The 24,006-nt window shown below is 44.9% G+C and overlaps 1 protein-coding gene across 7 annotated transcripts in view; it reads left to right on the plus strand.

Annotated features, from left to right (window-relative positions):
* The first annotated feature begins 8,538 nt into the window (after positions 1-8,538).
* RAD54L2 (RAD54 like 2) overlaps positions 8,539-24,006 on the plus strand; it is a 67,741-nt gene continuing 52,273 nt past the window's right edge. Inside the window, exons 1-5 of one of the 7 annotated variants that reach the window (XM_068419946.1) lie at positions 8,563-8,623; positions 18,634-18,770; positions 20,161-20,219; positions 21,490-21,598; positions 23,776-23,888. The gene's annotated coding sequence lies outside the window, so the exon portion shown is untranslated. Of the gene's footprint in view, positions 8,624-18,633; positions 18,771-20,160; positions 20,220-21,489; positions 21,599-22,496; positions 22,518-23,775; positions 23,889-24,006 lie in introns of those variants that run through there. The other 6 variants (XM_068419942.1, XM_068419950.1, XM_068419945.1 and 3 more) reach the window with 6 other exon arrangements.

Consider the following 24,006-nt stretch of genomic DNA (forward strand, 5'->3'; position numbering starts at 1 on the left):
TGCAATTCTCCTGCAAAGCCTTGAGAGGTGCACAGATCTCCTGATAACATCAAAGCACCCTGAGAGCCAGAGTCTCTGCCTCCAGCTCACCCCCCAGCAGAGCCGAGAGCATGGCACCCACATTCAGAAACACCTCCTCTGCCTGGTGGTCTTCCAGGAGCCTGTATGAGTGGAAAAACCTTCTCTGCCCACTGCTTTTCACTCCTGTGGAGGAAGCAGCTGTGCAAAGCAGTGCCCAGGGCTGTCACCTCCTGTGCAGCCCTCTGCCCCACATCGTGCCCATTTGTGACTCCATGTCAAAGCACACCAGGGCCTCTGTGTCCATGGAAGCTGTTAGCAGGTGTATGCAAACTTGTCCGGGTAAACTTCACTCCTAGTACTTGGCTGATTTCTAACCCTCTGCAGCTACAGTTCCAGTCATTCTCTGGCAGTTTCTGACTCTTTTGTGGTTTTTCTTTGATTTTCCCCTAATAATTCACATAATTCTGGTTGCTAAGCAGTGTTGCCAGGCTTGGCCATCTGTAACAATCCCCCACCACGGGTGTGTGCAACTTGGCTGCAGCATGGATGCTTTGCTGATTAATTTGCCTTTTTTGCATAGCTATTTTGGATGCTTGGAAAGAAACTGAAAATAAAACTGTTAATAATACCTTCCCCCTCCTAGTGCCAATTAGCTTCAGCAAATTAATCTTTTTCAACATCATCCTTTGTGTGGTCTAGACCAGGGTGCAGACAGTAATGTAAACTGTATGGCTTAATTTACTCTCCACTTCTGTTCTCACCAGTGCCATGGAGATGAAACAGGTGGGTAGAGGGGAGCAAGGAAGTGGCACGGTACAACTGCAAGTCAGAAAGGGTACATCTGGACATCTACGTGGGTCCTGTGCTGAATCATCACATAGGGTGATGAGGGGAACCCCAGAGGCTGCTTCCTCTACCAGAAGCTAGAGAAAGGGAAGGATCCAGGTCCTGTTCCCCCACATGCTGAACACATGTCCCAGTCCCTGGACTATTAAAAGGCAACCACTTGCTGTTTCACAACCCTTCAGTAGTGCCTGAAAGGGAGCGCTGTACAGTTCCCAAAGATCCTCCAACAGGTATGTTGTCACCTTAACTGCTTTTCTGATCTGTAACCAGTAAGTTTCCAAAAAAAAAAAAAAAAAACAACCGCCCAGCCTCTTGATTGCATTGTCCTCCCCTCCTTCCTGCCAATGGCCTGTCTGGCAGGTCAGATTGCATTTGAGCAGGGAAGGTCATTCACCTGCCCAGGCTCCAGCCATACAGAGGAAGGAATAACATGTTAATGTTTCTTCCCATTTTATGCATCAGGACATTTCATGCATACGAGCAACTCCAAGATTACCTCCTTCATATATACAATTCCATAATTCCCCTACTTAACTACATCCACCATGTTGTTAAATCATACCCCAGATTGAGCACCTTGCAGGAAAGAAAATGTGCTTTTGAAGCAGAGATGTTTCCTTAAGCTTCTGAACCTCAGAAACAACTGTAAAGCCAGAGGAGTCAATGAAAAGGAGAAATGCTGTTTAATGTAGTTTAAAAGGCTGTTGTATAGGGGTTGTTTTTCAAGTGAGTGAAATCATCTATTGTGGGGAAAAAGCAGACTACAATGGCATTAGATTATTCCAAAATTCAGATACCACCCACTGCAGGAGGACAGAGACTGCAGAGAGCACTGGATTACACCAGTATATTCACACTGAGTGAGGAAGCAGGATTAACCGCTGTGAAGGTCCTTTCCCAAAGACAGGACATGCTGGGATGGTAGAGCATAATGAATTGTGGATTTTAAGCACATCAATTTCTGCCATTAGCATGACCATGTTCATCTTAATTCCACTAGTGTTTTAGAACAGTGTTTTGGCACCACAAGCAATGCAACAAATATCTACTGGTAATAAAACAAGGGAGGACGTCAGAGTAACAAGAAAGAAAATGTGGGTACAAATCAGGAGATGCTATGGCTTGCATTTAGTTATATGGAGTTTCAAACACTAAAATGCTAATTGCAGTGTACAGGGTGTTGGGTAAACCCCTCCAGTACAACAGGCTCTGCATGGTGGATAGTGGGCAATGGGTGCAGGGCTCCAGGTGGGATGCAGTCATGGATACCAGTAGCATGTCAGGAAAGAAGCAGCTCCTGGTGACACTAACACTTCATTGCCTGAACAAGCAGTCATGCATATAACCAGGGAGTCTCCCATGGCACATTGCTTCAGGATTACAATACTAAAAAGGAAGCATCACTGCTAATAAATAAAAAGTGAAAACAACACTAATCTCTACATATGGGCTGCATAAATCAAAGAATGTGCAGTGATTACAGGTGTTCTCATGAACAAAAGATTGGCTCCCAACATGAAGAACAACAGAGAAGAAAGCATACTGAAAAGCAGAGAGAAAAGCTAGCTAGCTAGCTTATTTTATGGCTCCAGATTAATAGTAAACCCTGGATGGGTCTACAGAACAAAGAAGCAAATATAGGTCTTACCAGCATTAATATAAGAAGCACACTAAATTATCTTCCCAAACCTTGATAATCCACCTATAGTCCTCCTACATGTTGGATACCTGCTCAAAACCAAGAAATCTATTATTAGTCATTTAATTGCATACAACCTTCCCCCCTGCCAAAACAAACTCCTTCATTTGCCATTTATCTGTGAGGATAAATTTCAGGCTAAACAAAGTGCAGTTGTGAAAGGAGCAAAACAGAAAAACCTTGCTGTTTCTAGCTGGTCTATGGCCATCCTACCTATCAGCATCATTCATACACATTCCACAGTCATGGTAAAGCCCCAGGGTTTTCACCAACAGACAATCTGAGAGTAGAGGCTAACAGCTTCAAGCCCAGGGAGAGGAGCAGGGAGTGAGAAGGAGCCCCTCACTTCTCTGTCAATAAAAAATAACTGCTGCTCTTAAACAGACAAGAAGCCAGGACCTAAGGGGATCCCAGGACTATCAAGGCAGGTATCTTACTAGTCAGTGCTTATACCACAATACCTAAGTCAGGTGAAGCAGGCAGGCTGAGGAACAGCAGTAAGCATCAACCAAGAACTCAGATCATCAGGTAAGCTTATGGTAATAAGGCAGAGCCAAAGTCAAGCTAAGAAACAAGCCCACAAACCACATCCAGCAATACTAACCAGAATCAGACATAGTACAAAATTAGCTGCCTAGGGCTGAGTTGAAATAGAGCCCCTGTGCCAATGAGCAGGGGGGTGTGAGTGGAAGCCCCAGGTGAGGCTGGTCAGGGCCATTAAGGCCCACTAGGGCCCTGACATCTGCAGCCCAACACAGGGGAAAATGTCCTTGTATGAAGGGTTATCTAAGTTAATTCCTCAGCATTGGAAAGGAGACCCTGGCAGAGGAGTGGTGGTGAAAACCTATTCACGTTGGTCATGGATCTTGTCGTGCTCTCTGGCCCACAGCTAATGACAGACAAGTAGAGCTGGCTATAGGCAAAAGCAAAACAAACACCAGCCTCCCCCAGCTCTGTGACCCAGCTCCTCTCTTGGCAGAAGGAGGTTGCTTTGTCTCTTTGGAGTGGTATAAAAGGTGATTGTGCCTCCAATAAGGACAAGCCAAGAGCTGTCTGCTGGAAAGACATAACCCCTTGGTGCCTTCTCCTTGTAGCTTCCAAAGCACAGCTGGGAGCAGGGCCATCCTGACCAGCCACTGCATTTATTTTCCAGTAAGGAAGGTGAAGAGGTGATTTTTTTACCCTGTGTCCTAGGTGAGTGAAATGTCCCAGGATGCAGAAAACCCATGCTGGCCAGGAAAGGGTCAGTGCATTTTGGGGGTGAAGTGGGTGTGGATGTTGTGCTCACCTTGCTGCACCTGCTGTAACCAGCTGGCTTGGAAGGAGGACTTAAAAGGAGGGCGCTGAACCTAGGAGGGAGTATAAAGGCATCTGGTTTCTCAAGCTGGGCTTAGAAGCAAACAGGAATCTAGGAATGTCTTACTATATAGCTGTATTTTGCTCACTTCTTAGCTGCACCATAGTAGGTGGTTCTGGCTAAGCAGAGCAAGAAGAAAATAGCACAACTTCAAAGTTTCCTTGAATTTGCTAATGGATCTTCACAGGTAATTCAGTAATGCACTTACATATGCTGGAGCTGTGGGTTTAGCTTTGTCCTCCTCTATGGGAGGTTTGAGCATTGTAGGTCTCTGTGGGCTTTGCTGCTGGTCTCACAGTCCTTGTCCCTGTAGTAGGTGGCTAAGCAGGGTGAGCCCTGTGTTAACTAGGGTACCCTGCTGTGCGGATTGCCAGGAGTTATACAACGGCATTACAGCATTTCAATACTGTAATTCTTCCCAAAGCAGCTCACCACAGGGTTAAGAAAGCAAAATAAATGCCTGCTCTCCACGTGGGGAGATCTTGCTCTGTAATGACACTCAGTATCTTCTGGATTGGGCTGGTGCAGAGCCTGACATGCAGAGGAAGTGTTCAAGTTGTCTCATGTGATGAGGATTGCCTTTAATTTGTCCATAATGAAACTCACTTGTTTCTGTTCTCCAGTGTCTGGTTCTTAGCCCCTTCTAGTGGGGAAAGGAGAAGGCTGCAGACTGAGGGTTAAGGTGCAAGTTAAATCTGAGCTGAATATCATGATGCTGGTTAAAGTCCATGAAGCTGAACCACGACAAACTTAACAGGCTCCTCTGAGATGAGGCTCCCTGGTAACTCCCTGACCAAGTCCTTCAGCACAAAGCTTAATGTTACACTAAGTGTGATGTTAAAAATAGGGTGAACTTCTGTTTCTGGTTTTTCACTTTCCTTCCCTCTGCATGACTGCTTGAGTCCTTCTCTCAGGATGGAAACAGCTTGACAGCACCTGCAGGTTTCCTATCCTGCAGTTTGGATGTGCCTGCTGTGAGTGAGGGACTGGCTGGAGTGTGTTCCTTTCTTCCACAGTGGGACGGTGTAGCAGAAAGCAAAGGGAACAGCATCCAGAGCAAGCACCAAATGAAAAAATGGGGAAAATCAGAGACAAGTAAAGGCATGTGGAAAAGGAGGCAACCCAGATGTGGTTAAGCAGGTGAACGGTGGTGTGATGCTGAGCGCTGTGTAGCAACGCTGGACAGGGAAGGTCTGTGGGAAGCACGAGTAGTGTCACCACGGCACACTGATGACTCTGCTTCCTCCATGTCAGGTAAAGTAACATGGGTTAGACCCAACACTGAAAAGAGAAGGATCTAAGAAAGGGCATGTCCACTACAGTAGGAATTATGCCGTAGCAGTTGTAATGATGTCACTGGAGTGCTTAAGAAAGAAATGCTTTGATTTATGGTCCCATCAAACCCCAAATATTTGTGCCAGTGATGAGGCCTGTGGGAAGAGGGCCTAGAGTATCTAGAGGAGGACTGACATCCCAGGTATGACACTGATCATCAGTGCAGCAGAGTTACTTGATGGACACTTTTGTCTGGACACAAAACCAAGGCCTGATGGCTCTGTGTATTGAGGTCTAACTTGAAGATCTGATCAGAAAAGCTGTGAAAGTGCCTTTTCCAAGTAGCATAAAACTTCATCAATTGTGCTCTGCTGGACAAGAATGACATAGCCAAGTGCAGAAGTGCTCATGGTTATGAGAGAATCAATTAGGGCACGTTGATGAATAATGCATGTGCAGCTTAGGAGGGATGGATGACATCGGTTTTATTTTTGTACTGTTAATTGAGAGTGATTCTAGGACAGAAAAAAGCACAAAGGGAAGATGGGGAGCTTTGGGGGAGATTCTGGTCAGAGTGTCAGAAGTTGGAGGCTCACCAGCAACGCTTCCTGTCCATTAAGCTGTAAACACCTCAAGAAGAGGAACTGTACTAATGTCCTCTACAGCTCCTAATCCATGTAACTGATACTGCCCAGGAACTCAATTCAGACTGTAAATGATAAGAGCATTTAAAGAGAGAGACGTCAAAGCTGTTGCTTTGAAATCTAATGGCCTTTCCTTTGTTAAGATAATGTCTGCCTTGCTCTTTTTGGGCCTAGTTATAGGATATCAGACAGCTCTATTTATCCCTAGAGATGAGGTTCCTTGGATGTGCAGGGATATCTAAAGGAGAGCTAATGCAGTGGGCTGCTGGAGGAAGCCTGGGACCTTGGTGGGAAATGATCTGTTGCTACTCATATGTGCCCAAGTTCCCCGCATACTCGTGTGCAGCTGTGTCATGAGAAAATCAGGCCAAAATCAATTGCTCTACAGATCTTAAGGGTCTCTGCACTGGCTGGGTTTGCAAAAGCCAGGGAATCTGTGTCAGCCCTGAGACTGGTGTAACTGCTGCAGGCTAGAACAGGAGCCTGGCAAAGGAGGAGGAGTGCTCCACAGCCCTCTCCTTGGGTGTTTCCCAACACCCAGCTAAGGGAATTTCCCCACGCTTATGTGCCCGCCTGGCTCAGAGCAAAGCCTGCTGCAGGTGCCCAGTAGTATTCACTTGAGGCAAAGGATGTGAGGGAAGGACAGAGGGCACATGGCTGTGGTGAGCAATCAGCCACTGGCCCAAGGAACCATGTCAATTTGTTGTCTGCATAGCATTTCTGGTTGATGTACATGTGAAGGGACTTGGAGGGTTGTGTGGATCGCTGTTCCACTCAAGCTGGGTGGGAACCACTGATCCCACCTGGAAGATTTCAGACCATTTCTTAACTTGCTTAGTCTGGGAGGGGTCACTCCTTCAACCTAATCTTCCATGGTGATGGTAAATGACAGCTGGTACCTGTTTAAGGAGCCAGAGCTGTCATGTGTGGTGGGACTTAAGGGTACTTACGTTTCCTTGAGGAATGACACCTAAACTTTCTGCCCCAGTTCTATCTGGGTAGTGTAACTTTTTAGTGACGCTTTTTAATGTTGTAATGTGGAATAAAAGCCAATAAGAACTCCTCACTTCTTTGCTGGGGGCTCTTTGCCTGCTTTAATTTGCACTTGTTCCACTTGGCCTCTGAGGCCTCTGCCATCATCCCTCTCTCTGTCTCCTCTGTGTGACAGGCTGGGGTAGGGAAACCTGGAATTTCATGTCAGGTTTAACAGGCGAAGGTCCTGTGGAGGATTTGGACGTGTGTAGGTGGGGAGGAGGGTGAAGGCTTTCTGTGATGCCTCCTGCCTTTGCAAAGTCCCCAGGGGCACACTGTTTGTGAGGTGGCTCTGTGGTGTTACAGTCCTTTTATTGTGGATCAGCTCTGGCTTCCCTGAAATCCAGGAGACCCCTGAAGGACTAAGGATTGAGTTACATGGATCATGCCTAGGCTGCCACCACATAGCCAGAGTCAGATACTAGTCTCCCACTTCTATTTTTCATGTTCTGGATATTTGAGTGCTGGCCTGGGGAACCAGACAGGCACTTTCTCTGCTTGTCTTGTTCTTTTTCTTCCCTTTAACAAAAGGAAATACCAGGGTCCTGCTGTTGTGCAGGATGAGCAGCACGCTCTCAGTGCAGTGTCAGCAGTGTGTCCTGGCAGCGATGAAGGCTATCGGCACGCTGGGCCGTGTCTATGGGACCATGGCCAGGTGGTGGAGGTGAGCGATGAGCTCTGCTTTTACTTGGCGCTTGTTAGATCACATCTGAAACAGTGTGTGTGGCTTTGGACACACCCCACACTCCCCCTCAATATGTGAAAGAGACAAATTTAAGTGAGTTCTGGGGAGGCTGTGAAAGAGTTGGGGCATATGGGGCTGAGGGAATGGGGTACGTTGAGCTGGAGGAGGGTTTGGGCAGACTCAGTGGTGGTTGTCCAGTACCTGTGGGGAGAGTATGGAGGTGGCAAGAGCCAGGCTCATGGCTGGAGAATGAGAAACAGTGGTTGTAAGCATAAATGGGTCTTGTGTCAGACTGGATGTGAGGAAAAAGTTCTCTCCTGTGAAGAAGTCCAGTGCTGGAGCTGGGGCCCAGAGGCTGACGGAGTTTCATACATGGAGGGTTTAAAGACCTGACAGGAGGAGGCTCAGAGCTGAGCTCTCTATTGTCCCTGCCTAGAGGGGGAGGCTGGGGGAGAGACCCCCTGAAGCCCCTCAACTATTACCCGGGGACCCTGTGGCTAATTAACAGCATCTCGCAGGGAGGGGTACCCCCACTCTCCCCTCAAAGGGGATGGCACCGGCAGAAGCAGCCGAGGCTCCCGGCGGTGAGCGAGGCGGCCGGGCAGGCCCCGCGGCCCGCGCCGTTACCCGCCCCAGCCCCTAGGCGGGCTGCCGGGACCCTCGGCCCCTCTCCGGGCCTGCCCGGGTGGCGGATGGTGTCCCCGGGACTCCGGCGGGCGCTGGCGGCGCGGAGCAGCCGCGGCCAGCGGGCCCCGACGGCCGCCGAGGGGAGCCGGGCCCCCTCAGGGCCGTGCTGCCCCGGTCGCGCCGCGCCGCCTCCCGCCGCCTTCCCGCCCTCTGGGGCCAGGGGGAACCTTTCTCCGCCCTGCGGAACCTTTGCGGCGGAGGCGCCTGTTGCTGCCCGGGGGATCCTGCGGCTGCTCCGGCGGGGGGTAGGGGGGGCCGGACGCTGGGTGATGCGGCCCGCGAGCGGCGGTTGAGCGCCGAGGCCGGGACGGAGGCGGGCGGGCGGCCGTCAGCTCCCGGGGCCCGCCGCGGCCCGCAGCCCCCCGCCCCCCGCCGAGGTGAGAGTTCGGCGGTGGGGCACGGTGCGGGCGCCGCCGCCACAATGGGAGCGGGCCGGGAAGGGGCGCGCCGGCGGCAGCCCGCCCCGCCCCGCCGGGGGTGCGTGGGGCGCGGCGTGGGGCGACGGCCGCCCGGCCCGGGAGGGCTGTGGCGGTGGGCGGGCGGACACCCGGGCTGTGGAGGGCGGTGGGGCAACGGGGCGGCGGGGAAATGGCCACCCGGTCTGAGGGGGCTGGGGGGTGGTGGGACAACGGCCCCGGCTCTTCTGGAGCTGCGGGGCAGCGCCGCCGGGCCGGGGGGGGCGGGTCGCGGTGCCGGCGCGGCGGTGTGAGGGAGCCGGGGGCGGCCGGGCTGGGGCTGCAGCCGCCCCTGCCGGCTCCCGTGGGAGCGGGGCGGCCGGCCCAGGGACCGCCGGGCCCGGGCTTCGGGGCCGGCGGGGCAGCAGCGCCCGCCTCCCCCGGCACCCCGCCGAGTTTCGGGGCCTAAGCGAGTTTCTGATTTTGGGGGGCGTGGGCGGGCAGCCGGGGGGGGCTGCACCTGCCTCCCGGGGGGTGCCGTGGCTCCTCGGGTGCCGGCCCGTGCTGGCAGGAGGGTGCTGAGCCAGAGGGGCCTGAGGGTGTCTGGCTGTGCCAGCTACAGCGGTTGTCACGGTCCTGCTGTGACTGAACAGCAGTGATCTGTAGGAGTGGTAAACAGACACGCAAAGTAATAATTTCATGTCTGTGGGAGACTTCTTGGTGAGCTTTGGAGGGAGAAGGCTCGGTGTGTCAAGCTGTTCCGTCTTCTTGCTTGATCCTGTCTCACCGCTGTTTAGCTTGCTCTCTCCGTGGAATAGTGTATGAGTTACTTTTGCTGGTGGTTACATTGGTGACTGGATGTTTCAGTGCTCACGTTTGTGAGACGCTCGTAAACTCCATTGATTTCCCCTGCTGCCCCTTCATCGATTTGTACAAAACTGGTGCCTTAAAAAGTTCTTAGCACATCGCTTTAGTCTATATGCAGGTGGGGAATTTTTATTGAAAAAAAATCTTTAAAAGGAAATAATGAAGCTCTTTGTTCCCTTTTTTATGCTAATAAGATATGAGTGATCACATTTGCTTGTCTTTTTAACCTTAAGAATTGGATGTTCTTTGTTGGATATTCCTTGTACAGTTATCCAAGCATCACGCCTAGCAAATGTTCACTTGGCCCATAGGAAATCGCTGTAGAAACTTCTGCATTGGTTTAAGATGTTCCTGCTGCCCGGTCAAAGGTGGTAACTCCCCTCCCCGACTTAGAGTAATGGACCTTGTGAGCACTTTCTGTCTGCTTCAATGCAAAATCAATTAGTTTAGAATAAACAGCCTTTGTTTTGGTAGTTCTGCTCTAGGGGCAGTAGCACCTTGCAGAGGCCCGAAAACAAAACAGCCAGCTTAGAGCACTGCAGGTGCTGCTGATGGGAGCTCTGATGTGGCCTTGGCTTGCAAAGTGAGGCTTCTTTTGCCAGGTTTGAAGGTATACATCCTGAATATACAGGGCGAACAGCATAGCTTCTTATCCTGTGACATTATCAGCATCAGAATATAGGGGTTGTTCATTAACAGTAGGTGCTGAATGTGAAATTTCCAAGAAAAATGCAGTTGCTGCTTTAAGGAAGAGCTGTTGTGGATGTGTGATGTTTTCTGGGTTAAGACTGCCTCAGACTGAATACCACCTTCTCCCCCTGCCCCCCCTCCCCAAAAAACTGAATGTTTAACCCCTGTGTTCCAATTGTACTACACTCGGGTAACTGGTAACTTCTGCAGCCCTAAAATATCTTGAAATTCCAATTGTGACATTTGAGAGTATTGCAGATCCTGGTCTGGAATATCATGTGCTCTTTTGAGGAGAAGAACCAAAGAACATGTTTTCTGTCTCATCTCAGTAGTGTTGCATTTTAGTGGAGATTCGAGAGGTGTAATCTGGCATAGAACATTGTAACAGGCCATTATAGTGTTCTCTGGGATCCAAGCTGGTGTCATAGAATAATGCAGGTTGGAAAGGGCCTCGGGAGGCGTCTAGTCCAACCTGGTGCTCAGAGTGGGATCAACAGCAAGTTCAGACCAGGGCTTTGTTCGTTCAGGTCTTAAACCTTACAAATATAGAGATTCATCTGTCTGTGTCCCTGTTCCAGTGCTTCACTGTCCTCACAGGGAAAACCCTTTTCTTTATGTCAGGTCACAACCTCCGCTGTTGCAGTTTATGTCTCATGTCCTCGTACCGCACGCCTCTGTGCAGAACCTGTGCACAGCCTTCCATCTTCTTGATAACCTCCGTGTCTGGACAGCCCCAGCTCTCACAGCCTCTCTTCACACAGCAAGTGCTCTGTCCCCCTGAGCATCTTGGTAGCCCTCTGCCAAACTCACTCTGATTTATCTGTGTCTTTCTCGTACTGGAGGTGTCCAAAACTGCACATGGTGTTTCAGGTGGGTCTGAAAAGTGCCAAGTGAAAGGGAATGATCGCTTCCCTTATCAGGCAGGCTGTGCTCCTGCTGATAACAGCCCAGCGTGCTCTTAGCTTGCATCACTGCAACTGTCACGCTGACTCACGTTTAGCTTGCTGCCCCCCATATGTTACATTTTGTGTTTGTGTGTACGTATACATGTATGTGCATGTATATATTTGTATACACAAGAACACAACTATTTTCTCTCATCCTCCTGCCATGCATCTCTGAAAAGAGCCTCGTTAATGTGTGTGTGCACATATATGTGTGTATACATACACACATGCATCAAGTTACACCTTCTGCAGCATCGAGCAGTACTTTTTCCATCCCTTCCCACACATTCCAGTTGGTGCTAGTGCTGACTGTTGACTGCCTGGCCTTTCCTAACTCTTCCACTGTCACATGTACCCTGACTGGTTGTGCCCCAGGTCTGAAGGCACAGCCTGTTGTGTTGCCTTGACTTTATTTCTCAAAATTGCGTCGTTTCAAATACCATTTTGAGATATATCAGGTTACTAGGCTAAGAGGGGAGTGGCAGCGGAGTGAGACTTTTCCCAAGAGGATTGAGTTGAATCTCGTTTGAACAAATTCAAATCCAGAATTTAATAACATAGGAGTGTTTTCAAATAGTGTTGTTTATGGGTGTCAGTTAAATGAAACATTTAGATGCAGTGTTTTTAAGAATGCAGTTAGTTGCAGTGCAGTTATGCTCGTGTCATTTCTTTGAACTTGTTTCCTTCATATTCTTAGAAGTTTTTGGGAGGTAATACCCAGTAGGATAAATATTCTCTGCTAACAAAGTTTCTTAGTTTAAACTTCATTCTGGAGAACTTAGTTCCTGCAGAGGTTAAGTATCATTTGATATTCCTAGATGCTCGGTACAGATATAATTTTAAGATGTGTTTTCTGTTTACACAAAATAATTTCTACATAGTATTTTCCTGATTGTCAAGTATGTTGAGTTAATTGCACCCAGGTTTGTTTCAGAGAATGCTTATTGCAAGGCAGGAATTTGTTGTGTTTAAGGAACATTTTTAGCTATATAAAAATTAAAGAATTTATAGAGAGCTGTGATTTCCCCCTATCCCCCAAATCGGCGTTTATTAAGTACTTGCACCGACACAGAAGAAGTAGAAATCAATATTTAGGTTCAGACTTGTAGAGTAACGTGTAGAATCTGATATTTAGGTGATTTGAAACAATGAATGAAAATTTCATTTCTTATTAACTTTTAGAAACCTTTAGTTTCTGGGATTTTATGCTTATTAAGAAACAGAATCTTAAAGATGAAGGGGACTGATAAAGTAACACCATTTGTTGTTTGAGAAAGGGGCAGAATTAGTTGGTGAAATCAAGTGTCATTACGTACTGTAAGAAGGAAGAAGGTGGCATTACAGGTAGCCATGGGAAGGGAAAAATTGTTGAACAGGTGCCTTTAGAAGCTGGTTGGACTTCTGAGAACGTGGTGCTGTGTTTTCTGTTTTTTTTTCCTTAAGTCGTCGTTCTTTTAAACTAGCTAGCTGATGACTTCTTATTCTAAGCAATACTGAGAAAGTTACTGATCAATATTTCATATGTGGTAACCAGCAAATGCTAATTGCACGTATTTGCTAACAGAATTAGTGTATCTGAAGTTGAAACAAGTTTTGAGGGAGAAAATAAAAGGGTGAAAATTATGTATTGCTTTCAGCTATGCAGATACAAAACCTATCAAGAATTGTTGCTTTGAAAAATACCTCAAAGTATAGAAAATAGGCTTTCAGAGATTCTTGAAGGTCAGACATACCATTGACTCAGTTTTATGTCTGAAGTGGAATAGCAGAATGTCAGTTTAGTCCTGCAAGCGAGACTGATTCAGTGCTATTGTAATCTCAGAGCAGCTGTGATAATTTGAATCTTGTTCTTGCTCAGTGGTAATGCTGGAGTTGGGGTCGGTCTGACACCTCCAACAATCTTGTGGCATTTTGAAGGTAACTAGGACTCACTTTAAGGAGGAAAAAAAAAAAATTCAATCACAGCATTTTCAGCATGCTCTAAAATGTGTAAGTAGGAGTGATTTGAAGCACTCAGTGGTGGCCTGTCAGCTTGTCCCGAAGCTGCTATTCTGCAGGTGTATCCACCAATTTGAATGCAGAAACAAAGAAAGGAAGAATGAACCAGCCCAGGTATTAGTGAGAGTTGATTATTCAAATCAACTATTATTCAAACCTGTCTGGAGGAAGTATTGATTCTGTGCCCGAGAAAAGTGCTGAATACCTTCACGACTGAAGATATCATTGAAGAATGCAGAAATCTTAAGGGGAAGACTTTTAGCCAGTTGCTTCAAAAGGAGGCTGAAGAAATATTAGATGCTATCAGTGTGGCTTGTAGCATAAACACGGAGTACAGCATTCAAACCTTATAAACAGTGCCTGCTACTACTGTCCTAAATCCTAGGAGGAGTTTCTGAGCTGTGAAGTGCAGTTACCATTAGCTTCTTGAACACCTACTTGAAAAGGAGGTGAGTTGAAATGAACCAGCTTCTTGCTGATGTGACTTGATGTGACTGTTCTCCTCCTCTAGATGTGCAGACACAGTGGTACTGGTAGAAGCCTTAGTAAGTGCAATACGCTGGCACAAAACACTTTCTGCTGCTATAATTGAAATTTCTAGCCAAGGATTAAGCATATTACCAGAAGCTCTCTTCTGCCGCTGTGATTGGTTCTACACTGGTGGACTTTTGCTGGCAGATAAGTAGAAAATCAAAGCTGGAAAAGCTCAATATACCCACATGCTTTCTTGTGTTACAAATACATCGAAACTCATACTGAACGTGAGGAGGACTTTGATCAAGGCCTAACATGCAAAACAATGCAGTTTACATAACGAGAGAGCCTTAAGAGTGGAGCTAAACTTATAAAAGCAATTAAAGAGCTTTTGTAGTGATTTGGCAGATTACAGGCAGATAACTTTACTCTGGCATTCTCTGTGGAAAGCTAGCTTGATCTAATTAGCAAAGAGCTGGAGCTATTTGATTAACAGAAACTACAGAACCTTTCCGTTACTTAGCCAATATGGCTGATCAGGTACAAAGAGTTTGTAGGGCAAGCAGTGTATGGGAAATAATTGAAACATGGTGGAGGTAGTATAATCTTGACTAGTACTTTCTTCCTTTGGCAACGAAAAATTTTACCTAAAGTCTTTGCTTGCAAAGAAAGCTTTTCTAGCCCATCAGAACCATGGAAATAATGTTTTAGAGAGATGATAATGCATCAAAGATTTTCTCCAGTCTCTGAGAAACTCGGTCTTATCCAGGATATCAGCGTCGATTAAGTGTGGGTGGTTATATTTGGAGCTGTTGAATCTCGAATAAATAGGTTGTTAAAGTGTCTTGATTTCATGTGAATTGCTCTAGCTGCATGTTGCACCCAAATGCTAATACAACACCACAAACCAACCAACCAAACCCCAAACTGAACAAAATCTATGAACCTGGCAAAGCCTGGGAAGGGATTGTGGCGCGGAGGTGCTCACACAGCTGCTGGGTCAGCATGGAAAATGGGATGTTACTCAAAGGAATTGATAGAGGGCTGGTGGTAGCATTTATTCAAAGTTAGTGAAATAAAGGAAACTGCTATGTGGCTGGTGAGGGTCAGCGCTTTGGAAGATCAAAAAATTGTAATTAAAACTCTTGTATTGAACGTATACTTACGTATGGGATTTATGTGATTATATTCCCACTCCTCTTGTAATGCTAATCCATAAGGGTATTGTTGCGAAGTGAATCTTGTTCAATGGATACGGTTTCATGTATGGTCAGTGAGTCAAAACCTAGATTAAAAATAGTAGATATAGGAAACAATATGAATGGAGGATTTTTCAGGGATTTATAGTAGTCTAGTGCTTCATAGTATTTTGATCAGTGGCCTGGAAGAAAACATGAAATTAGAGCTGATCAAATTGTGGATTATGTAAAGGTTGCGCTGAGTGGTGAAGCATGAAGAAGGAATGGCAGCTTACAGTGTCCTCTGAATTGTTTGGGTAACTGGCTCTAATATGACCAAATACGTTTTTATAGAGCTGGAGCACAAGGTTGTGTGTGTTGTGGGAAAGACTGGAGATTGTGGGTCTAGAATAAACAATTGTGCTTCCAGAAACCAGTGACCTTGGAAAGGATGGCAGGAGCAGAACAGATACATGGCAGTATGTGAGTCCTCAGAGTAACACTGTAGATACAAGGGCTACTAAAATAAGCTAATTACTTTTAAAATACTATTGTACATCCATAACAGGAAGAAATACTGAGTAAGGACAGAGAGTCAAAATCAGTTGGGGAATATTTTGACCAGGTTTAATGTTAGTGGTCCTTAAAGAGATGTTCAAAAGCAATGGAGAAGATGTGGTAGCGTTCCATGTGGCTTGAGTGATTAAGTCACCCATTATGAAACTTTTTCTTAAAGTGCTCAATTGGTTTAGCTTATCGCGAGGTATTTAAAAGTTTCTTGATTTTCTTTGGGCAAAATAGGCTGTGTACCAAAGGGCTCTTTAGTGGAAAAAGATATGATAGCAGCCAGTGCCTGGAAGTTAAAAAGATTGTTTCAATTTAAGAAAAAGGCATAGATTGTTAACAATGCATGTGATTAATCACTGAAGGCAGTAGGAAAGATGCTTATAACTGGTAAGGGAAATTCCCCACATGTGCATTTTTCTCCTTGCCTGTGGCTGGCTGTTGTAGGCAGTTGCATCACTGAAGGGCTGGTGGAGTCTTGCACCTGGCCTGGGGTCTCATGCCTCAGTGCAAGCTTTGGAGAGTTAATACGGCTCATTGTGTAGCCCTGAGATCTTGGTGATTGGCAAGAGCAAGGCAGCAATGGTGAGTTACAGTCATAGTCTAGACAACATTTTTGAGCTCTGTATGTCATTCTGGAGGGCTGTCAGCCTCCACAGCAGACAAGACTTGGGAGGGACACAAAGCTTAAACTCCAGGCTTCTTTCTCTCTTTCCCCCCCCGACTCTTAAAAGTAATCATTGTGAACCAGAATGGTTCTGAAAGTGACGATCCTTCTATTTCTAAATCTGTTGCTGGTCTCTGTTTTTAAATATTTTGGAATATAGTTTTCCTTAAAATATAGTGTCATGTACTTTTAATGGAATTCTCTATAGTTTTTCAAGCTTTACCTACAGCTGTTGTTATTATTGTGGAAAAATTGCACCACAAGAACTGGAGTAGTGTGAGAGATGAAAACGAAGAAGCTGCAATTTAGCTAACATTTTTTTCGTGATTTCCTTAAGGAAACTCCAAACTGGTACAAAAAACCCCCCTTTGAATACAGATACTTTTTCTTGATTTCCAGAAATAATGAATCTTCCTTTTAAACTTTAACTTGTATTTTTTCAACTTAATAAGAAACCCCTCACCTTTTCCTTACAGAAAATGGATTTGCAAGTTGAAATTTCTGATGTCTTTTCCTTTGATAAAAATAATATTGCTATCTTGCCTTCATTTTTTACTGTCTTTAGGTTAGCTAGGTTGTATTTGTTATATGCTCACCAAAAGAAACTCAAGCCTACCCTTTAATAGGCTTTTTGAACTCTTACAGATTCTAGTTTTTGTTTTCTTCATGGGTGACTTTTTGATTTGTGTTTACTGTCTTAGAAAATAAAAAAGCACAGTAAAAAAGGATGGGGCAGGGGGGAAGCAAACAATTTTTGACTGTTCCTCTATGAAATCCAATCGGTTTCATGCTGCTGCTCCCCATGAGTTTTATCAGCTAACTCCACCTCTCTCCTTATTTATGGCAGGGAAGACTGAGGGGGAACAGAGTTAATTGTCCAGGAGTGTGGACAAGATTTTGGGGATGGGGGAAGGATTGTAGAACTCAGGAGATAAGGATTCCAGTTTTTTCTACTTCACTTTGTCCTACTGTGCTGGAACTACTCCTACATCCTATACCAGACAGGTGTCTTTCTCAGGGCTGCTGAGGGGACCTCTCTCTTCTCTTGTCACCCATATCTTCACTTGTCTGTGACATTATTTATTATGAGGTTGTAAATTTGTGGAAGGGGTTACTTGTGGCCTGGGTCAGAAAATGGAGACCAAGAGTAGCGGCTTCTGGAGTGGCAACTTCATTCCTAGCAGGAGAAAGGATGAGAGAAGGCTTTTAGGACTTTATGACAAAGGTGGTTATGCCTCCTTGAGCAGTTTGGGTGAAGTTCAAGTGTTGAGTGAAACAAGTGCAAAGCAAGCAGGGAATGTGCATGAGAGGTTATGTATATCTGTATGTATTTACGGTGAGAACTCCACAGTGGCCCTTGGTTGCACAGGAGGGGTTGGGGGGCCATGCTCTTGTGGGAAGGTTAGTCCTCAAGTGGAGAAAGCATTGCATGCCAGGAGCCATGCTTTTTAAGCAGGCAGCAAAGTGTAGTGTAGACTGGGAGCAAAGTAGAGGTTTCTGAGATCAAGAATAAAATAAAATAGTGATTCCTTGAAGAAGATCTTGGGGAAGGGTCTGTGTTCTAGGGCAGGCCAGGAATATCTACTTATCCCAGACATAATAAGACACAACATGAAAACGAAGAAAGGTAGAGGAAGGAAGTGATTTTCTTTTATTCAGGTGCTAAAAATGAGCCCTTGAACTCAGGCAAGGGCATCATGGCCAAAGCGAATTCCTCTTCATGAGGTTAAAGAAATTACTCATTTGTTCTCACGGTGCAGATTGCATCACTTCGCTTTGTCACCACGTAGAGGTGTTCCTTTCGCGAGTCCTGTTTGAGGGTATTTAGGAGAAGACCTGTCCTGACCTGAAGAAATTTCCGTCAGTGCTAGTTACCAGTTTCTCTAGGTCAGAGCAGCTTATCTTCCTGCTCTCCAGAACAGAGCCTTATCCTTTCTTTGCCCCTTTAATGCTAGAACCCACTTGTATTTGCAAGGACCTGTTCATAGAGGATATCATTAAATATGTTAAATGTTAAGGACTTACATGAGGATGTCTATTGATATTTTGCTTTGAGTTCTGGGTAGTTTAAAAGTACTTGCTATGGGGAGAGAGATGGTAACAGTGCACAGCGAGGGGTCTCTGTGTGATATAATTTATGGTACTTTTGCCCTTTGAGTGGCAATTGCGTTGATTTTTCAATTAGAAAAAAAGCCAACAAAATGAACTTCAGAAATAGATATCTCTACACAGAAACCACATAATGATGCCTTGACTATTTAAAGAAAGGGACAAGTGAGAGGGTTAAGTATGAGAATGTTCATGTCTCGTCTCAGATACATCCACCATCCTTTTGATCGGTGTTTGTAACGAAGGTAAGGAAGCTTTGTCACAAGGACCATCTCACTTTCTCAAATCAAAACGCTGTCCGTCCCCTGTACTGGGGCAGCGTTCTGGCTGCTAAGACCATGGCCCTGTGAACAGTGATGCCAGCTCAGTCAGGCCATACCCAGGGCTGCTTGTTCCCACCCTCTGACTATTTTTTCCTTTGTGCTTGCACAGCTGTTTGTGCAAGTTTGTAGTAAATTACATTTGGGAACTGAATTTTGCTTCTGGGTTGTTTTTCAGCTGAATCAGTTTGCTGTCCAGCCACACGGATAGTTGTGCTGGCACAATACGGGAGCGGTGAGCTGGTGGGAAAGAGCAGCAGCTGCAGAGAGCGTGTCCGAGGCCTGAGAAGCTGCAGTCAGCAAGAGGGAAAATGGGTAATTTAATCAAGGCCAAATGTTTATTACCCTTCTGGTGCCTGTGAAATCTGAAAACTGTCTGTCAGTGTCAGAGCATGTCACTGTCTCTCTAATTGTTGGGATTAGCATCAGGTTTTGGTTGCCATCTTCTGTTTTTCACTCTCTTCTCTTTCATTTAGTCTTTGCATCACTCGCTGATGAAAGCGAAAGAAACAGCGTTCGTAGTGTAATGTAACTGTCCAGAGGTTTAGATTGCTCTTGCAGCATTGCTACTTAATGCTTGTGTGAAGAGGCAGCTGACTGTGGCTTCGGCTTTCCAGAAGTAGTGCAAGAGTTGTACATTCCTTCCTTAAAAAAAGTGCCAGGGTTATGGAATGCGCCTCAGCAAGCAAACAGAAGCTTCCGGGCATAGGAAATAAGAAAAGTCAGATTGTTTTTGCAGAGGATGTTGGGGTGTGGGAGATAGCAGGAACAAAGAACATTTTCTTAAATCAAGAAGTTGTAGGAATGGTGTCGTCGGTTGAGTTTTAAGTTCCTTGTCCATAGGTGTCAGCAAATAAACCTTACAAAATCAGTGCCTTTCAACACTTAGTGTGTGAAGCGTGTCGCAAGCTCTGAACAGGGTAAAGCAATTGCCTTGAAAACTGGACGGCAACATGGCTATTGCATAGAAGAGAGAAGCTTTGGGGTTGAAGAAGTTAGCTGTTTTTGAGATGAGGTATTTGGGGAAATGCTGTTATCCCAGAAGAGATTTTTTTTTTTTTTCCTGATTTTCCCTCAGTCCTGGGATGTGGTCCTGTTATCTCTGGAGGAGAACTTCCTGGGGAAGCTGTTTTTTGGTTTTTTTTTTTTTTTTTCTGGGGGAAGCTCTTAACTCTGGACAATGCGTAGTAAGATTTGCCCTAGCCAGCATTTTTAAGTTTCTCTCCACTGTAACTTCACATCCTGTTCTCAAGGAGTGTGAGTAGCTAAGGCCTTTATTATGTGATCTGAAATTGTTTATTCTATAATGAGAATAGTTAACTACTTGAGAGAAATAAGATCCAGATAATGAATAGAGAACACTGATGAAATGGGTGATCTGCTTAGTCATGCAGACTCTCTAAGAAATTGTTTTTTTTCTGACTCTCCCGTAAAAAAAAAATTGTTTAGAGGTACCTTTTCCTTTGTCCTGTACTTACCATAGCACTCGTGAGAAACAAGAGAGGAGATCTTATATTTCAACTAGATCAATACTTCTGGTCAGTGAATGCTTATTTTAACAGAATGAAATGCAGAGCTGTTAGCCTCTGCTGCTGGTGTGGAACCTTTTTGTGAATATATATATACACACTTTTATTGTGATGAGGAGGTGCATCCTCTAGAAAGTCTTTTAACTTTTATCATTTGCCTCCTTCATTCCTAACAGGGAGAGAACTATGAATGAAATTGAATGAGATTTTACACCATTGCCAGTAAATTTGCTCTGTAAGTGCCATGAAACTAGTTTTCTCTAAGTATTAACTGTACCAAATAACTCCCATCAAAAGAAGTATTATAGTTACTATTCAAATTTCTGAGTTCAGCCAAAATCAATAATGATCAAGAATTTCTACAATTGGAAAAATGGGTAGGTTTGAGTAAAATGACTTGGTAACCTTGATTGAGGCTGATAATTCAATAATCCAACTAATAAATAAAGAGGAGGGGAGGAAAAATAGAGATGGGACAAGAAATTTCCTTCCTGTTATATTTTGGGAGATAGGAGTGGCTGGGTGTGGGGATGTTGACTTCTTACAACATATGGTCCCCTTTGCTTGGGATGGTGACATGTCAACAGGACGCTAGAAGGACTGGCTTGCCTGCAGTTCCTTCTGTACTTGCTTGCTGGGTACGGCTGCCAGTCAAGCAGCATTTGCAAACGTTAAATGAGCTTTGACAGAAAAAGTGGTCACTGGGGGAAAGCAGCTGACTGAAACTTGCACTTTACTTTGAGAGGAAAGAATACCCAAAAGGTTATGGTTTTTTGAAGATCATAGCTGAATGCTCTTTATCATTCTGCTTCTGAATCTTGGAAACATAACATTTGGATTCTGCATGGGCATGAATAGCTCTACAGTGTTGTCTGTGCAGTAAGAACAAGTACTTCAAAAGACATTCCTAGCGTTTATGAAAGTTAAGTGAATGTATACATGTGGGAAGTAGTGACATTTTTACTCTAAAAGAGCTGTGTCTAGTAGCCAGCAGCTACTTCTGTAGATGACTCTTATGGTGCTTATTCACCGTATGGGGTTTTTTTAATAATTTGCTAATATGTCCCTTCTCAATTGCATCTTCTTGTCTTAGCCTTGGATATATTTGTGCCTGTTCATAAGGGTAGTTGTGCTCGTTCATAAAGGCATTTACCATACATTGGGACTGGACAGTTGGGTATGTTTACCAAAAGGGTATGGTGACCCTCAGGGTATTTTATCTTTCTGTTAATGTTCGCATATCTCCTTCCCAAACTTGCATTGTAATTCTTTTAAAGCTCTTTTGAAAGTAAACTGAAGTATGTAAAATCATATATTCACAATTTTGTAAGCTAAGAATGTAATATGTATATCATGAGACCCATAGCTCAGTTTCTTTTGTGAAATAACACTTATTATCTCTAAGTGGGATGTTTTGAGTGTATGCAAATGATCCCCTGACCAGTGTGTTGGATTGTTTGTACTGCACGGTGAGAGGCAGTAAGCTGCATTCTTTTCCCTTGCAGGCCTGTCCAAACCATTGGGAGGTTTTGAGCCAGCGAAATGCAACCAAAGTGGCGCTTCCATTACTAAGGACAAAACCACAGGAGGCCATTTCATCCCGTTGCTTTCCATGTGAGCAGCCTATAGTGTCAATCTTAAGTGTTACCGAAACAAATGTGTTTGTGCAGGATAGATAAGGATCGGTGTGACTGTTTTATTTTGACCTGTTTAGTGGGAGAGGCAAAGAGCAACAGGTTTGGGTGACTTTGTTCTCAAACCAGCAGAAGAGTGACCTTTATAAGTGGCACTTACTGTAAGTTTTCCCAGCACTGTGCAACTGCAATATTCTGTTGAGGGAATGATTCTGAAAGAAACCAATGTTTCTGACAGTTTTTAATCCTTTAATGGATTTTTTTAATCTACAGTGGAATCCAGTAAAAATTAGTTTGATGTCTGATTGCTTGACAGACCCGAGCAACTTGGGTCTAACATATGCTAATTGTCATCTTCATATCGTGCGAGTTCAAAACTGTTTATTTGCATTTCCTCCTACTTAAGGATTTTTTGGTTTTCTTCTTTCTTTTTTTGCTTGTGTTCAAGTTCCTTTGGTAAACTGTAGGTGGCATAAGTAATGCTTTCTCATCGCTAGTGTAATTACCATTGCTGGAGGTGGGGTAGGGAAGAAAGAGGAGCAAAACCATGTTGAATTCTTCCTTTTTCTAAAAACTGCATAAACCAAAACTTCAGGTTTTGAGTCCAGTTCTGAAGAGGAAGAAAGATGAGGCATCGAAAACAAACTCCCAGTCCTCCGCAACTCTTTGTAGTCAAATGCAGACATATGACCAACAGAAGAGTTAAGTTGTGTTTACTTTGTGATCTGTTGATGACAGTGTGCAATGGTGGGTTGCCCTGGACTGCTGCTGATGGAGAAGCTTGTTGCCTGAGCAGAGACACAGTCAAAGGCCGTGAATCATTCCCCTGTAATGAAATGTCCTTCTCTGGGAGGCAAAGAAAGAGGAGTGTGTGGATGGGGCAATACTGAGAAAACAAGGTAGATCAACTAGGCCTTTCAGCATCTGGAAAACATGCAATTTTCCTCAATCTGAAAGCTGAAAACATTGCTTATGAGCTATATCAGTCTGTTTCTGTGGGATACTCTTCAGGGAGGTAAGCCATAATGTTAGCGTATCTGAATGACCAAAGCCATAGCTTGTCTTCATGGGGGGACAGTGAGGGGATCTCTTTACTTGAGAGGGGATTAGCTCTTTGCCTTTTCACTCCTCTTTGTTCCACTGCTTCTGTTTATGTAATTTATTCTTAATTTATTACATAACTTCTTCTCTGGCACCTATGTATAACAAGAGCTTAAACTCCCAGAGGGATCTTTCAGTTATCTGTATCTTCCTTGCTTGTGGGTATTGGCTCACCTCTTGACAAACTTTGGGTACCCACAAAGAGAAGGCTTGACATACCTCTCCCGTGAGCTGACTTTTAAAATCTATCTTTTGGAATTCAAGTATGGTTATCATTAATGCAGGGTAGGCAATTTGCCCCAAATTAATCTGCTGTATAGAATGTATTGAATATAATTTGGAGTCCTGACGTGCCAGGCCCTACTACTGAGTCTTCCCCATCATTTGAAATCTTTTCTTGGGATTTTACTCGTCACAGGTACTGGTTGTTTTTCTGTAGCTGTAGTACCATGGGCAAAACCTGTAAAAGCACACTTGAAAGTGGCTTTTAAGTTGTAATGCTGCTTGCTTTGAAAGCAGAAACAGTGATCAGGAAAGGAAGGTTTCCTTTTCTCAACGTTTTCTTTAGCAGGGAATGCAAATGCTATTTATGTAGCAGTTGCCAGAGCTAAAAACATAAATGGGGATTCTGTGCAGTAAGAGACAAAATTTTTGTTCATTTGTGATGGTGTTAATCCAGAGGAATATCAGTAATTACTGGAAACAAAACCGATCACATGCTTCTTAACTCAAATAGCCTGAACTTTTATGCAGTGCAAAACAAACTGCTCGTCTAGATAGGGCGGTTCACTGGTGAGGACATTTCTAGTATTTCAAAGGAAAGAGCAGATTTATAGGAAGCCAGTTTCTACTTTAATATGATCAAATAAAATTGCTTTTAAAAGCAATGCAACATTGTTTAGGCAAATAATTATATACATACATATGTGCAATAGTTTGCCCATTTCTGCTGGCTCTGTCCAGAGGTACAGAGCTTGTCAGTGCCTTACAAAGTCTGTGTGGAAGTAAGGCTGACATCTTATGAAGAGTATTCTGTTCTTTTTTTTTTCTTTAAAGGTTGCAAAATGTTGACACAATCAGCAGTAGGGTGTACCCGCATCCCTTCTGAAGCACAGGAGAGCAAGGATCCCATGGCAGGACGTTCCTGCAGCAGTTGATGGATGATGCCGGTGTGTGCCGCTGCCACCAGTCCGGGTTGTGTAATGATCTGCAGATGCTGCCGTTGACTCGCGCTAGCTCTTTTTGTTCGGGATCGCAGTGGGAGCCAGGCCTTATGTAATGTTCATT

This window comes from Nyctibius grandis, chromosome 29, assembly GCF_013368605.1.
Source record: "Nyctibius grandis isolate bNycGra1 chromosome 29, bNycGra1.pri, whole genome shotgun sequence".
NCBI lineage: Eukaryota > Metazoa > Chordata > Aves > Nyctibiiformes > Nyctibiidae > Nyctibius > Nyctibius grandis.